We start from the raw sequence: 16532 nt of genomic DNA, 5'->3' as shown, positions 1-16532 counted from the left end.
TTACCTTCGTAGATATTATTTTAAAAATTGCTGAAATTCAATAATGTAAATAGGGGAACTGCTCAAAAGTGAAGAAGAGCCAACTGTCTGAGGAGTTTGAAAAAAAATTCCTTAAAGGCGATATTTGCACAGAAACAGGGAGTTGGTTAATTAAACTTTTTTCAGCGTCTATGCCTAGCTCCTGCTTTATTTTCTATTTTTTTTCACAGTTGAAATTGTTTGTCTTTATTTTTTTTTCAATATATGAAATTTATTGTCAAATTGGTTTCCATACAACACCCAGTGCTCTTCCCAAAAGGTGCCCTCCTCAATACCCATCACCCACCCTCCCCTCCCTCCCACCCCCCATCAACCCTCAGTTCTCAGTTTTTAAGAGTCTGTTATGCTTTAGCTCTCTTCCACTCTAACCTCTTTTTTTTTTTCCTTCCCCTCCCCCATGGGTTTCTGTTAAGTTTCTCAGGATCCACATAAGAGTGAAAACATATGGTATCTGTCTTTCTCTGTATGGCTTATTTCACTTAGCATCACACTCTCCAGTTCCATCCACGTTGCTACAAAAGGCCATATTTCATTCTTTCTCATTGCCCCGTAGTACTCCATTGTGTATATAAACCACAATTTCTTTATCCAGTCATCAGTTGATGGACATTTAGGCTCTTTCCATAATTTGGCTACTGTTGAGAGTGCTGCTATAAACATTGGGGTACAAGTGCCCCTATGCATCAGCACTCCTGTATCCCTTGGGTAAATTCCTAGCAGTGCTATTGCTGGGTCATAGGGTAGGTCTATTTTTAATTTTCTGAGGAACCTCCACACTGTTTTCCAGAGTGGCTGCACCAGTTTGCATTCCCACCAACAGTGCAAGAGGGTTCCCGTGTCTCCACATCCTCTCCAGCATCTATAGTCTCCTGATTTGTTCATTTTGGCCACTCTGACTGGCGTGAGGTGATATCTGAGTGTGGTTTTGATTTGTATTTCCCTGATGAGGAGAGACGTTGAGCATCTTTTCATGTGCCTGTTGGCCATCCGGATGTCTTCTTTAGAGAAGTGTCTATTCATGTTTTCTGCCCATTTCTTCACTGGGTTATTTGTTTTTCGGGTGTGGAGTTTGGTGACCTCTTGATAGATTTTGGATACTAGCCCTTTGTCCTATATGTCATTTGCAAATATCTTTTCCCATTCCATTGGTTGCCTTTTAGTTTTGTTGGTTGTTTCCTTTGCTGTGCAGAAGCTTTTAATCTTCATAAGGTCCCAGTAATTCATTTTTGCTTTTAATTCCCTTGCCTTTGGGGATTGTCGAGTAAGAGATTGCTACGGCTGAGGTCAGAGAGGTCTTTTCCTGCTTTCTCCTCTAGGGTTTTGATGGTTTCCTGTCTCACATTCAGGTCCTTTATCCATTTTGAGTTTATGTTTGTGAATGGTGTGAGAAAGTGGTCTAGTTTCAACCTTCTGCGTGTTGCTGTCCAGTTCTCCCAGCACCATTTGTTAAAGAGACTGTCTTTTTTCCATTGGATGTTCTTTCCTGCTTTGTCAAAGATTAGTTGGCCATACGTTTGTGGGTCTAGTTCTGGGGTTTCTATTCTATTCCATTGGTCTATGTGTCTGTTTTTGTGCCAATACAATGCTGTCTTGATGATGACGCCTAGCTACCGCTTTAATTCTGCATACACGTTTAAACGTAGAATAATTATAATAACAAATTAAAAATACTTACAAATTTAAATATACTTAAAATATCGTGTGTGTGTGTGTGTGTGTGTGTGTGTGTGCGCGCGCGCGCACCCATAGAAGCCAATGTGTGTGTGTATAAACTTAAAATATTCTCCTAGGGACTATACCTAAAAAATATTTTGGGTGTGTTTCTCATAGCACCTTTTCACCATAAGTATTAACTCTCTTCCTCCAAATAATATAAAAGCAGATAAAATATGGGCACATGTGTGAAGGTTATCTTGCTGTGTAATGCCATAAATACATAGTTTTAAACTAGAAAGAGATGTCAGAAACATAATTTAAAATTAGATACAAAAACCTGGCAATATGGAGTACCTACTCAATTAAAAGTAAAATGTTAATTTATATCTTTAAATGTACATTTATTTTACCTTTATAGGTTTAAAAAAATGCTCTTCTTCCATATAACTTTAATGGATAAATTCACATAACTATATCTTTAAAATTTTGAAAAATAAAATATTTGGAAATATTTTAAATATATGTAATACTTTAATATGTATGTTATAAACACACAGATACAGGGCCTCTTGGGTGATTCAGTCGGGTAAGCATCCGACTTCAGCTCAGGTCATGATCTCAGGGATCGTGGACTCAAGACCCACTTCGGGCTCTGTGTCTCCCTTGCTCTCTGCCCCTCCCCCGCTTGCGCTCTGCCTGTCTCTCAAAGTAAATAAACGTTAAAAAAACCTGTTTTTAAATAAATAAAAAATAAACACACAGATACACACATATATATAATTTCTTCTTTATTCACATAATGAAAATGTACATTACCAGCTTATCATTCCTTTGATCAAAACCCAGCCCTGTTTAAACTTTGGGAAAGCCTAGCTCCTGAAACTGAGATATTTTTTGGGGACTTAAGATAGAAATTCTATCTTTCCTACACACCTCAGCTTAAAAGCATGATATTCCCGTAAACAGATTTCAGAACCGAACACTCGACTGGTGTTTGTTGCTGCTTCTGAACCTTTTACAACTGAAGTATTTAGCGCATTCACGTCTAAACGTTAATAGTATGTTGAATTGGCTTCTTTTTCCAGAATTCCAACCAAGCAAACTAGAAATAATAATGGCTTTTAAACTCTGAGGTTAATTAAAATCTGCATATACTTTTGGTGACTTAAGTTATTTTACAGACTTAAAGACTTAAAGAAAATAGTGATTTAAATAACTCAGAATCAAAATATTTGAAATATTTTAAATATGGAAGAAATATTTAAAATAAAGAGGATAAAATTAACTTGGCTAATTTAGCATTTGAATAATCAAGAAAAAATTCTCTGACAGCCTTTATCCTCCTGTATATTTTAAGATCTTTGATTAATACAGCAACTGGTAGTCACTGGAGAAAACCTGGAAAAAAAAAGATTAGGAGGAAGGCAATTACACATGATCACTCCTAACAGAAAACTATTCCCATTTTGACAGATCCTCACTCAAAGTTTCACATATGTGTTCTGGGTCATACATAAATCCACATACATTTTTCTCTCTCATGTAGCTAAGATCACAATATATGCTGTATAAACTTTGCAAGTGTTATTTTTCTTGCTATTCCATTTTTTTTGCTAACATAATTTTAATGTTTAAAAAATACAAATAGTATGTCAAAGTGATATATTAAAATTTATCTTATTTTTCAGATCTAAATCATTTCCAATTTTACCCATTTTAATAACACCGTGACATAACATGCTTGTAAATCTTTTCCTCTGAATCATTGATCATGTTTAAATCTTTTCTCTTTCCAATATCACAGCTATCATTGAAGGCCAATTCACCCTTGAATGGTTGTGTTTCCAGCCTCTAAGCCGAACATTCCACAGTCACTTTTGCCCCCTACAATCCAAACTCCACCTTATTGCCAGAGTGGTCTTCTTAAAACACCAATACGCTGGGACACCTGCATGAGTCAGTCAGTTACGCAACCGACTATGGACTTCGTCTCAGTTCATGATTCCAGGGTCTTAGGGTAGAGTCAGGGTCCCAAGTGGGGCTCTGTGCTCAGCACGGAGCCTGTTTAAGAGTCTTCTTCTCCCTCTCCCTCTGTCCTTCCCCTCCTCATGCCTACATGCATGCGAACTCTCTCTCTCTCAAAACAAAAACTCCACCAATATGCTGGTGTTTGCTGCCTTTCTTAAACTTTTTGGTGGCTGCTCATTGCTTCTGGGATAAAATTGAAGTGCTATTGCTCAAAATCTGCCTGCCTGCCTTCTCCTCAAATCTCATCATGAACTAGGTTTCTCTTTCCTTATCAAGTTCTAGAATTCTTGCCATTTCTCTTTGGTGCCCACGGAAACTTTTTACAAAGTGCTGCCTTCTCATGTGCCAGTCTGTCCATCTAGAACAGTTTTCTCCTTCTTCATATAGCCAACTTTGACATACCCTTTATGTCTTATTCTAAATGCTACTTCCTTCGAGAAAACATATCTTATATGCCTTCCCAGCCCCCTGAAAATTTAATTTAATTTTATATTATTATTATTTTTTTCTTTGAGAGGGAGAGTGCACTTGCAAATAGGGAAGAGGCAGAAGAAGAGGGAGAGAGAGAATCTTAAGCAGGCTCCATGCCCAGCTCAGAGGCAGATGAGGGGTTCTGTCGGGGCTCAATCTCACAACCGACCATGAGGTCACGACCTGAGCTGAAATCAAGAGTCCAATGCTCAACCAGCTGTTCCACCTGCACAGGCCTGCCCCTGAAATTTTCCATAGGACTTACCAAGATAGTAAATTTATATATATGAAATTGTTTTTCCTTTATAGTCTTTGTTTTATACACCTTTCTGCATCTTGTTGTTCTTACTCACTAAGGCATAGGAAAGTCTAAGTCAACTGGTATCCATTTTTTAATGGTCACATCACATGCTATGGTACAGATGAATCTGATTTATCCAACCATTCATCTACTGTTCATGATTAACTCTTTTGCCAGTTTTTAGTTACTATACCCAATGCTGCAATAAAATTAGATATAAATATAAAATAAATATAATATGCAAATGTTTTTATTTCCAAAAATTAGTTTCCAAGGGTTTGCATGCTACTTTTAAGGATACAATGTATTTCACATTGTAATAGATATGGTCAGATCAACTTCTTAAAAATTGTAAAATCTTACATTTCTACAAGTAATATTTAATTTTCCCCATGTGCCAACCAGCAATAGGTATTGTAAAGTTTTTTACAGTCTAATTAGAAAAAATGATATATCTGGGTCATTTTAATTTGCATTTCCCTTATTGTTAATGAAGTTGGGAATCGTTCTATGAATTTATTGGCTATTTGGATTTATGCTCCTGTGTTAACTGCCTATCCATATACATTGCCTATTTCCTTTTCATTTTTTTCCTGTGAATTTGTATACGATTTTTAGTCTTTCATAGATGTTAGCTGTTAGTGTGCTCTATGCATTACAATTGTTTTTCCAAATCAAGTATTTATGTATAGACATTGTTTGTGATATTTTGTGCCTGATAAAAGTTAAGCATTTAAGTAGTCAAAAACGTTTACCTCCTTTTATATGTCTTTTTTCTCCATTTTAAGAAAGCATCCTCTATGTCTTGGCTTTATATACATACAGTCTCTAGTGTTTCTTGTAAGATGTTTAATGTTTTTATATTTATATTTTGTATTTAATGTTTATCCACTGTAATTTATTTGTATATGGCATAAAATGTGGAATCATTTTTATTTCTTCCAAGATAAGCCAGTTGACTCAGCATAAATTGATAGTCTATTTTTCCCATTGAATTAAACTATTTGGTGTGTAATAAATTCTTATACTTAATAGGTATGTTTCTGAATTTCTGTATTTTCTACTATTTGTCTATTCCTATGTTGACATTATGTTGATAGGATTACAAAGGCTTTCTACATTTTTTTGTATTATGATCTCTGATAAGGAAGAGCCATACACTCTAATTAACATATCCTGGCTCTATCTTGACATTTGATCCACTATATTTGTTTAAATTTATTTTATCCAATATTTTCTACCTAAAAATAAACTTGTTGGGATTCTAATTGGAATTGCATAACACGTATGAGTTAATTTCTGGAGAAGTTCTATGGTAGTGAGTCTTACATTTAAGAACTTTGCAGGTCCTCCAAGTATTTTATTCTGATGAACAGAAAATAGTTTGGTTGGGTTTGGATTTTTGTGTTGAAGCTCTTTTCTCTCAGTAATTTATAGATTCTGTATCACTGCCTTTCAATCAACTCAGTTGCGAATGAGATGTCCAGCATCAATCTGATTTTCTGTTTTTCTGTAGATTACTTATTTTTTCCTGCATGGATGCTTGCAAACTTGAGAGTCTTGCCAGAATTTGCCTAGGTGAGTGCATTTTCTCGTTCATCCTGTCCAGAATTTATTAAGTCCTTTCAACTGGCAATGCAGATCTTTCTTCAGCTCTGGAAGAAAATCTTCTATTATTTGCTTGATTATTCCCTCTCTGACATCTGTTCCGTTCTCCTCCTGCAATCCCCATTTTTCACTTTTTAATTTTCTTGAATCTATCCACTAACTCTCTTATATTTTCCATTTTATACCTTCAATCTATTTATACCTCCCTCTGTGCTTTGGGATAGTGCTTCAATTTGATTTCAGGCTAATAATTCAGGTTTCAATGGAAATCATCCTCTCCTTCATTTATATACTGAATTGAGTAGTTATAAAAAAAATCAAGTTTTAGCTCCAAAAAGTGCTCGTATTTTTCTCTTCAATTTATTTTTTGTCTCCTCCAGAAGCTCTATTTCACTTGGGATGGATTCCATTTATTCTGATTGATTTTCCTATTTCTGACTTTTAGTCGCCTTAGATGGTTATTTTTGTTTTTTTGGGTTTTTTTTTTTTTGCCCTTCGTCTGCTTATGAGGGCTCTGCCAGCATTGAAGTTCCCTACATGAAAGCATTCTTCAAGGCAGTTGAAGGTAATGAGTCCTACCCATGTGCGCTGATGGTATAGACACAGGCTGGCTGCCAATTTGCTGATGAGGCCCTTGCAGGAAGATTGTAGGGACAATAAGAGTCTTCTTCATGAGCATCTAAACTTCTCTAAGGGCAAGCTCTTACCAGGACCCACTACTCTCAGACTTTGCATTGAAACTCATGGTATTCTCTAGCTGTTCTCCCAGTCTGTAGGGAAGAAATCCTAGTACCAGTTTTCTCCACTAAGATGCCAACAAAGCCTAGAGCATTGTACACATCTGCCTATAAACCCTGTAGCATTTGTATCACTAGAGGCAAATACCTTGCATTTAGGCTATAGAAACGGGAAGATGGCCAGAGAGTTGTATTTTGGTCGCTATGTTCCCAGAATATCTCTCCAAAGTATTTTCCAAAGTTTGTCTTTTCTTTCTATATCTTCTTTCTGCTCTAAGAAGACACAAGTCATGCCCATTTTCCTTGCCATTGTATATCTGGGGACCAGTACAACACCTGCATCCAATAAAATAAGGCTTTAGTTTTTTAGAATAAATGCATGTTTCTGATAGTAATCCTTAGAATATATTTTTTAATTAAACATTCAGACCTATGCTCACTTCTTTTGATTGTTCTTTATACTGCATTTATACTTAGAAAGATCTTTCCAAATCAGATACTTGCTAAATTTTTGTATATAGATTCATCAGGATTTTCCCATTATCAGACAGTCCAGAGCTTTTTTCATCTTAATGACTCAGTGACTTCACTTGGGCCTATCAGAGATGAGCCAGATCCTTGTTCCTTGTTCAGCCACCATAGGTTCCCCTTAGAAAAGGACATGTTTGCATGCATCTCAGGAGCAATCTTTGTTCTGTTTCCCCATAAAACTAACTAGCCCCCAGGAAGCCATGTAGTTAGAATTGGATGAGAAACATATGACTATGTTTTTAAAAATATAATGAAAAAGCACACTGGAGAACTTGTTTTCTATTGTTGTTGTTTTTCAACTCTGGGAGCTGGAGAATGTTAATTGCTTTGCCAGTCAAAACAGGTGCCAATCCAGTGATCAGGTGATTCTGTTGCCTTGACAAAGGATAACTATTCTTGTTCATAACAGATCTATCCAAAGGTGAAATGACAGTATGTTCCAAATTTACTAGTAAAATTTCCACATACATTAAAGAAGACAGTTTTTATAATAAAACTCTCTTCCAACAATACTGTGCTCCTCTCTCACCTATCTTGCTCAGGTCTTCTACATCAGTGGGTTATGAGGAGCTTTTACAAACCCCAAAGATGAGGCCACACCCCATACTAATTAAATCAAAACTTCTGGAAGTAGAGCCCAAGTGTCTGCATTTCTTAAAGCTCCCCAAGTGATTACAATGTGTGGCCATGTTTGAGAACCAGGGCACTAGATACTTGATACTCTAAGTGTCATTCGAGGGCTAGCATCATTGACATGACCAGAGAAATGGTGAGGTACATCAAATCTCAGGCAACATCCCCAAACTACAAAGCCAGTGTTAAGAGGTGATAAATATGCACTTTCAAATTTAAGAAGTACAGAGCTAGACCATCTGGTTTACCTCACTGGTCCTGACCTCTGCAAACAGGCTGGTTCCAAGAATTCATTCATAAGTGGCTAATTCGGTGTTTATTCTGTGTCAACCATCTTGCTAACAGTACAAGATACATTGCTTTGGTAGGTGTAGTTTTTTGCAGTCACAGGAACAATGTAGAGTCAAATACATTTTAAGATGTTATCAAGTTAACTTCAGTTCCCTTTGGCCCAACAAAATGACTAGGTTTGGATGTTCTGCTCAGACAAGCAAACCTCTAGATAGCCACAGGTACATCATCTATGCCCTCTCCCTGGTCGTTTGAAGTTGAAGACATCCCACAAAATATTTGCATAACCAGACTGTTTGAATTATCCTTTTACATTCTGGGTGTCAAGGTAGTATTGCCTAAGAAGGCAGCAGTCTGGGCATAAAAACTGGTGCTGTTGGAGAGACTTGCACATGATCTGGGAATTCGGGATTGTGTCCGGTAGGTAGACCTATTATTGGCTGAATTTGTGGGGAGATTTTTATTTTTATTTTTTTAAATAAATTAATTTTTAAATTACTTTTTTTTTAATAAATGCTTTTATCTATCCTCATTATCCTTTTCCTTGCCCACTAGCTAATACATGTGAGATAGAACCTCTGACCTCCAGAACACCCCACACCACATCTTCCTCTCTCCTCTTTACTGGCAAATATTAGGGAATACCGTCATGACTTAGACTTAATCGCAGTAGGACAAAGAGAAAAGTGTAACTACCATATACCTGATAGTAAATTGTTTCTCTGGTGGAAATGATGCTAAAATACTCCCCTAAGAATATAAACTATTGGTAAAGCTTGCTTCTTCAATTAATAAACATGTTTATCATACAATGACTAATCACAACATTCTAAGAAGGTATAATGTTGTGGAATAAAAGGCCACTGAAATCGAGCAATTTACAGTCTAGATGTGACAATTTCTACATCTATCAATTCACAATTACTATATACTCTACTTAGGTATCTACTGCCTTATGTGTGTGTGTATGTATATACACACACATACATACATATGTACACTGTATATTATATCCAAATAACTTATGTGTTGTTTATCAAGCATTTATAGCCAATAGAGCATAAATGAATCTGTATACTCTCCAGTCTACTGCAAGGATATGGTCCCCTGAATCCCATAATATAGGAGAATCAATTTCTGTGATTATTACTGGAAAAGTTTCAGCTTGAAAAATGAGCATAAAATTGCTTCCTGATCTTTCTATAAATATTTAGCAAATGCTTACAATGTACAAGGTGCTACCCCAGTGCTAGAGTAAACTTATGGGCAAACTAGACAAGGTCCTTCCTTCATGGGTATTCTATCCTAACTTGAGGAGACTAGATGGATGGGTAGAGATTAAAAGGAGATCAGCAATAAAAATCAAGGAAAAATAAAAACTGTAGCAAAAAACTACAAATAGAAGAGAGAGTTCTAGAGCTAAGGCCCAAATAAGGAGTTTCAGCCATAAAAGTAGCAGGGTTCTGAAAGAGAGATTAGCTTCTCAAGACCCAGAAGCAGACACAGGGTCAGTATGTTTGTAGAGTAAGATGGGCTCTGCCTTCTCAAATGAGTGATCTCGTAGGTCACCTCAGAACAAAACAAAACCAAACAAACAAAAAAACAACAACCTGAAAACTCATGCATGGAAAATTTGTGTATGTCAGGCCTGGGAGGAGCAGGATCCTTCTACTCATATTTCATTAGCTAGATGATGAAATATCTATGGCCATTCCTCACTGCAAGGGAAACTGGAAAATACAGCCTGTGAGTTCAGTAAGAAGAGGAAACAAGTTTATTAATTAGCTAGGTAGCAATACCTACAAAAGTCAGACTTCAAATCCTGACTCTAATAGAAGTTCTGATGTGCAAGACACCTGGTCTTCTCCGGTAGTGACTGCTCAAAACTCCAAATTCCCTCTGGAATGTTCATCTAATTCCCACAAGTAGAATGTCTTAGTACTCCCACATGTAGTACTAAAACTACTAGAAGATTTCTCCTGATGTTTCCAGTGACTGAATCACAAAGAGTCCCAGAAACTCTACTTGTCTACTTGCCAATATCCATGCTCTCCCTCTTCTGAGGTAACACGACACTGATATTTAGCTTGGGGCACGTTCACGTGGACTAAGGACATTTTTCAGTCCCTCGTCACTAGTCTAACTTGGGGCAAGGAAACTGAAAGAAAAGAAGGTGTATGTAACTTGTGAGAAGTGCCCCTACCCTCCTTCCTGCCAGCTGGAGTGCAGAGATTGATGGCTATAGCTGGAGTACACATCTTAAACCATAAGCTGCAAGACATGCTCGGCATAGCAGGTCAGTAAATAAAAGGAAGTTGGGTCCTTGATGGTTTTAGAGGTGCCACACCAATCCTGAGCTTGCGTACATTTATATAAGAGAAAACGAATTTCTTTTGTTTATTAAGTTTTTCATTTTAATTCCATACACTTAACATACATTTCTTATAGTTAACATACAGTCTTATATTAGTGTAGGGGTACAATATAGTGATTCAATAATTCTATACATTACTCATCATGGTAAGTGTACTCTTTAATCCCCATCACGTATTTCACCATCCTCATACCTCGTAACCATCAGTGTGTTCTCTACAGTTAAGAGTCTGTTTCTTGGTTTGTCTCTTCCTCTCCCTTCCCCCCCACTTTGCTTTTTTTGTTTTGTTTTGTTTCTTAAATTCCATATATGAGTGAAATCATATGATACTTGTCTTTCCCTGACTTATTTCGCTTAGCATCATACTCTAGCTCCATCCATGTCCTTGCAAATGGCAAGATTTTATTCTTTTTTATGGTTGAGTAATATTTCATTGTGTGTATATATATATCCAGTAGTATATCCTGTAGTGTGATTACTGGATCATAGGGTAGTTCTATTTTTAACAGTAAACATCAAACCATTTTCTGCAGTGGCTGTACCAGTTTGCATTCCCACCAACAGTTCCCAAAGGTATCTTTTTCTCCATATCCTCATCAACAATTGTTTCCTGTGTTTTTTGGTTTTTGTTTTTCTAGCCATTGTGACTGGTGTGAGGTGACATCTCATTGTAGTTTTGATTTGCACTTCCCTGATGATAAGCGATGTTGAGCATCTGTTCATTTGTCTGCTGCCCATCTGTATGTCTTCTTTGGAAAAATGTTTGCACATGTCCTCTGCCCATTTTTAATTGGATTTTTTGGTTTGGGTGTGTTGAGTTGTATCAGTTCTTTATGTATTTTGGATACCAACCTTTTATCGGATAAGTCATTTGCAAATATCTCCTCCTGTTCAGTAGGTTGCTTTTTGGTTTTGCTGTTTCCTTTGCTGTACAGAAAGTTTTTATTTTGATGTAGTCCCAGTAGTTTATTTTTGCTTTTAGATCCCTTGCCTCAAAGTCATATCTAGAAAAATATCACTGTGGCCAATGTCAGAGAAATTACTTCCTATGTTCTTTTCTAGGATTTTTATAGCTTCATGTCTCACATGTAGGTCATTATTTCCTGTCTAGTTTATTTTTATGTATAACGACAGAAAAGGGTCCAGTTTCATTCTTTTGCATGTAGCTATACAGTTTTCTTAATGCCATTTGTTGAGCAGACTTTTTCCAATTACATATTCTTTCCTCCTTTGTTGAAGATTAATTGACCGTATAATTGTGGGTTCATTTCTGGGTTTTCTATTCTGTTCCATTGATCTTTGTGTCTGTTTTTGTGCCAGTACCATACTGTTTTGATTGCTACAGCTTTATAATATAAAGTGAAGTCTGGAATTGTGATACCTTCAGTTTTCTTTGTCTTTTTCAATATTTCTTTGGCTATTTGGGGTCTTTTGTGGTTCCCTACAAATTTTAGGATTGTTTCTTCTACTTCTGTGCAAAATTCTGTTAGTATTTGAATAGGGATTGCATTAAACCTGTAGATTGCTTTGGGTAGTATAGACATTTTAACAATATTTGTGCTCCCAATCTCTGAGCATGGAATATCGTTCCATTTCTTTGTCATCTTCAATTTCTTTCATCTGTGTTTTATAGTTTTCAGAGTATAGGTCTTTTACCTCTTTGGCTAAGTTTATTCCTACTTATTTTATTATTTTTGGTACAATTGTAAATGGGATTGTTTTCTTAGTATCTCTTTCATCTTCATTATTAGTGTGTAGAAATGCAATAGTTTTCTGTCTATTGATTTCGTATCCTGTGACTTTACTGAATTTATTTATCAGTTCTAGTCATTTTTTTTGTGTGGAATCTTTAGGGTTTTCTTTATATAGTATTATGTCATCTGAAAATAGTGTAAGTTTTACTTCTTATTTACCAATTTGAATTCCTTTCACTTCTTTTTGTTGTTGATTGCTGTGGGTAGGACTTCCAGTATTATGTTGAATAAAAGTGGTGAGAATAGACATCTTCGTCTTGTTCCTGACTGTAGAGGAAAAGCTCTTGATGATGATGTTGGCTATAGGTTTTTCATATAATGGCTTTATTATGTTGAGGTATGTTCTCTCTAATACTACTTTGTTGAGGGTTTTTCTCTTGCCTGAATGTTGTACTTTGTCAAATGCTTTTCACGAATCTATTGAAATTATAGTATAGTTTTTACCTTTTCTCTTATTGATATGAAGTATCACATTGATTGATTTGCAAGTATTGAACCACTCTTCATTCTGGGAATAAATCCCAGTTGATTGTGGTGAATGATTTTTTTAATGTATTGTTGAACTCGATTTGCTACTTTTTATGTTCACCAGAGATATTGGCCTGTAGTTCTCTTTTCTTGTGGTATCTTTATCTGGTTTTGATATCAGGGTAATGCTGGCCTCATAGAGTGAATTTGGACGTTTTCCTTCATCTTCTATTTTTTTGGAATAGTTTAAAAAGAATAGGTATTGACTCTTCTTTACATGTTTGGTAGAATTTGCTTGTGAAGCCATCTGACCCTGGACTTTTGTTCATTTGGGGGTTTTTGATTACTGATTCAATTTCATTGCTGGTAATTGGTCTGTTCAAATTTTCCATTTCTTCCTGCTTCAGTTTTGAGGATTATATGTTTCTAGAAATTGATCTATTTCTTCTAAGTTTTCCAATTTGTTGGCATATAATTTTTCATAATATCCTTTTACAATTGTTTGTATTTCTGTGGTATTGGTTGTTATTTCTCTGCTTTCGTTTATGACCTTGTGTATTTGAGTCCTCTCATTTTTTTTATGAGTCTGGCTAAAGGCTTATCAATTTTGTTGATATTTTCAAAGAACCAGCTTCTGGTTTCATTGATCTGTTCTATTGTTTGTTTTTCAGTTTCTCTATCATTTATTTCTGCTCTAATCTTGATTTTTCCTTCCTTCTGCTGGGTTTGGGGTTTGTTTTTTTGTATTTCTAAAAGCTCCTTTAAGTGTAAGTTTTTGTTGTTTATTTAAAATTTTTCATGTTTCTTGAGGTAGGCCTGTATTGTTCTAAGCTTCCCTTGTAGAACTACTTTTGCTGCATTTCATTGCATTTTCATTTTAATTTGTTTCCAGGTAATTTTGATTTCTTCTTTGATTTCTTGGTTGACTCATTCATTGTTTAGCAGCATGTTATTTAACCTCAATGTATTCGAGCTCTTTCCAGATTTTTTCTTATGGTTTATTTCTAGTTTCATAGCATTGTGGTCAGAAAAGATGCATGGTATGACTTCAATCTTCTTGAATTTGTTGAGACTTGTTTTGTGGCCTGATATGTGATCTAGTCCGGAGAATATCCCAGAGAAAAATTACAAAAACAGCCATAAAGCAAGTAACAAAATGGCAATAAATACATATCTATCAATAATTACTTTGAATGTATATGGACTAAACACTCCAATCAAAAGACGTAGGTTGACAGAGTGGATAAAAAAACAAGACCTATGCTGCCAACAAGAGACTCATTTCAGACTAAACACCTGTAGGTTGAAAGTGAGGGGATGGAAAAACATCTACCATGCAAATGGATGTCAAAAGAAAGCCAGGGTAGCAATATTTGTATTGGACAAAATAGACTTTAAGCAAAGACTGTAGCAAGAGACAAAGAAGGACACTATATAATAATAAAGGGGGACAATCCAATAGGAAGATATAACAGTTGTAAATATCTAAGCACCCAACATGAGAGCACACAAACACATAAAACAGATAACAAACATAAAGGAACTAATCAATAGTAAATACAATAATAGTAGGGGATTTTAACACCTCACTTACATCAATGTGTAGATCATCCAAACAGAAAATCAACAAGGAAACAATGGCTTCAAATGACACACTGGACCAGATGGATTTAACCAATTATTGAGGACATTCCATCCTAAAACAGCAGAATACACATTCTTTTCAAGCACACATAGAGAAAAACTAATTTCCACCTATTTAAGCTATTGTTATCTTGGGTGTTCTGTCACTTGCTGCCAAAAGTAATTCTTACCAATACGCTAACTTTGTGCCAGGTTCCATAGTAGATGCTTTATATGCACTATGTAATTTAACGTATACAGCAGCTCAGGAAGTGTGGATATTATTTTGCCAATTTTATAGATAGCAAAACTGAAGCTCAAAGAAATGAAGTAATTACTCACAGCTAGAAAGTGGAGTTAATGGCATTCTGAAACAGCTTTGTTCATCTTGAAGCAAGTATTGTCAGCTAACATACCATATTGGCACTTACGGAATATAATCTGCTTCAGCCTATATGTTCAATGTACTCCTAAGGCACTACTTATAGGCATAACAGCAACCTTTCTGTACCGCAACTCACCATTGCCATTTCTCTGATATTTTTGTCCTCTTCTGGGACTTGGGCTTGTACTTGTTCCTTAATTCTTGCATTGAGCTCCAAGTTCAGTAAATGGGTTTCTGGTTCCTTTTGTAATGCCTATGTTCCCATCTTAGATTCTTACTCCCTTTTCCACCTTTCCTCAATCCATGGAGGATCTAATGTCCTGTTCCTCAATCCTCATTCTTGTGGTTGGACCTCTACTAACTCCAGATTTCTCCGATGTGCATTATTGTCAGCCATGCTATCTTCCTAATCTCAGCCACAGCTCTGGTTTGTCCCCATTATCATAGCTATGGGATATGACAAAATAGATCACAGGGTGTGATCCAGATCCCGGAGTCTAGCATTGGCTTGTCTGCAACCAAACATCAACTTTGGTATTAACTGCCTTGGGATCTGGGTATGTCATCTAACCTGTTCAAGCTTCAGTTTCCTCTCACATAAAATAGAGTAATAATAATATCAATAATAATATTAAACTCAGATTTTTTTGTAAGAGTTAGGTAATATAAGTAATGCATGTAGGGCTAGTATATTAAATTACTCAAGAAATGTTAATTGTAATCCTTTTCATCATCACTGATTGTAAGATAAGTCTGACCTAACCTCATGTGTCTTCCCTGTTGCTAGGCAATCCTTTAAATTTTCCTTGTTGACTCTCTAGGCTAACAAAACTTTCACAGGGACTGCTTTAAGTCTAGTTATTTGCCTATTTGTCCTTTTCCTCTAATAGATTGAAAGTCCCTTAAGGGAACGTACCATGTTTTATTCATTGTTATTTCCTCTAAAATGCAGTGAGTATACAAGCAGATTTTTTGAATTAAGACCATAAAACCAAAATGACTCATTTTAAGATAAGAAAAAAATGGAAGCTCAGTCAGATAAATATTCTGGCCAAGCCAAAACCATATCATATCATTTCTCTGTGTTTTCCCCCATGTTGTTCTTACAACATTTTAAATCTTTTAAAAGCAAGATCAGACGTTACCTTCTATAAATATCTTCCCATGAAGTTAACCATTCTTATCTCCTTTTGAATCTTATTCATGACTATGTCATATTTTCTTGTATTTTATTCTCACACCCAATTTCATTATTCTTTGTGAAGTCATATATATTATAGTGACTTACTCAATTATTTGTTGCTCCCATAGCATCTAATGCAGTTCCTAAAACATGAAAGATGACAGTAAATGTGTGTTGGATTTAGAGTGAGTCACATCAATGTTTTTCTAAATACTATAGGTATGAGCAGTCCCACTGTGCAGAATGCATAGAGATGGTAATCAAATTACACCAGGGAGTTTTTCTTAACCCCATGAGAGTTCACCTCTTCCAGATGAGTTGATCACATCCAGAGCTTTATAGAGTCTTAAACCACCATCCTCCTCCCTACGAGATGAATGCCACCACCCAACCTTCCTACTGCCCTACAATAATAAAAGAACTATATTCCAGTGAATCACCACTATCCCA

This window comes from Acinonyx jubatus, chromosome F2, assembly GCF_027475565.1.
Source record: "Acinonyx jubatus isolate Ajub_Pintada_27869175 chromosome F2, VMU_Ajub_asm_v1.0, whole genome shotgun sequence".
NCBI classification, from domain to species: Eukaryota; Metazoa; Chordata; class Mammalia; order Carnivora; family Felidae; genus Acinonyx; species Acinonyx jubatus.
The sequence above is the reverse complement of the archived record's forward strand: the minus strand, read 5'-3'. Positions refer to the sequence as shown.